A 1,076-nucleotide genomic window follows, 5' to 3' on the forward strand; every position below is an offset into this window, starting at 1 on the left:
GAAAGAATGTGGTGGCCTGGATTTTGCCTTTCAAAGGTACCCACATGATTTTACGTAGGATTTGAATATGCTTTGTTTCTCAGAGACAAATACGCCAGCATCAAAGGAATTGGACCACACGTTAGACTGATCTTTGACCTTATGTTAAAGAGGTTTCGCCTTTGGAAAACTTCACTGTGTGTGCTGATGAGCGAGCTTGTTGGCTTCTTTCTTCAACATGGACTTTAGAGATACTATTTTGTATCATATCAATAGATAAATTACCTAAGGTTTTGGGTTTTTGTTTGTTGTTTTTTTTTTTTAAAAAAAAATACACTATTCTGTTGGATAAAACAAAGTTGTGTGTTTGATGTTACTAAAATGCCAAAGTTCAAGGAAGGAGAAATTTTGTTTAGAAGGTAAAAAGAACCTGTATTTTAGCTATCCTGGGGTATATCTGTTTTAAAACCATTGCTTTCCTGTTTGAACCTGGAGAAGTGGGGCTCTGTGATTTCATCATTGCCCACACTGCAGCCACTGAATCCACATAGGATTTGTTAGCTGGGAAGCCTGGGTTATTTGGCTTTGGTCTTTCTTTTTTTTTCCCCCGAAAGCAATGAGTGCTTGAAAAGTGTTCCTCACAGTTGCCTGGGAGAAACTTACCAAGTAGAGAAAATAAAGACAATGTCAGAAAAACGGGAGGAGACTAACCAAAGACAGATGGCAGGAGCCTTTCTCTTTCAGAAATCAAAAAATCCTCCCAGGCTGGAGTTTTTCTTCTCATTCTGATGTTCTTGAACGTTTGGGAGCTCATCTGCCAGCAGTCTGTCTTGCAGGAAATAAACGGAAGTGGTTAGGAACTGAAGTGGTTAGCGACTGCCGGCCCGCTGAGCTGACGCCTCTGGCCCCCTGATGCCTCAGGGTTCTCTTTGAATCCCGTTTTCTAATCCTCTAAGACATCATAAACACTCTGAAGATTATCCTCAAGGTCCTCTCAGGTCTTTCTCATCGGAAATTGGAAGCGAACACATTCTACTAACTTTCCTTCCTGTGCCTCAGCCCTTTCAAAATGGAATTATTTCCTGCTTTGAATTTTT

Source organism: Elephantulus edwardii, unplaced genomic scaffold (genome assembly GCF_000299155.1).
Source record: "Elephantulus edwardii isolate Elephantulus edwardi_28Jun2011 unplaced genomic scaffold, EleEdw1.0 scaffold00068, whole genome shotgun sequence".
Classification (NCBI taxonomy): domain Eukaryota; kingdom Metazoa; phylum Chordata; class Mammalia; order Macroscelidea; family Macroscelididae; genus Elephantulus; species Elephantulus edwardii.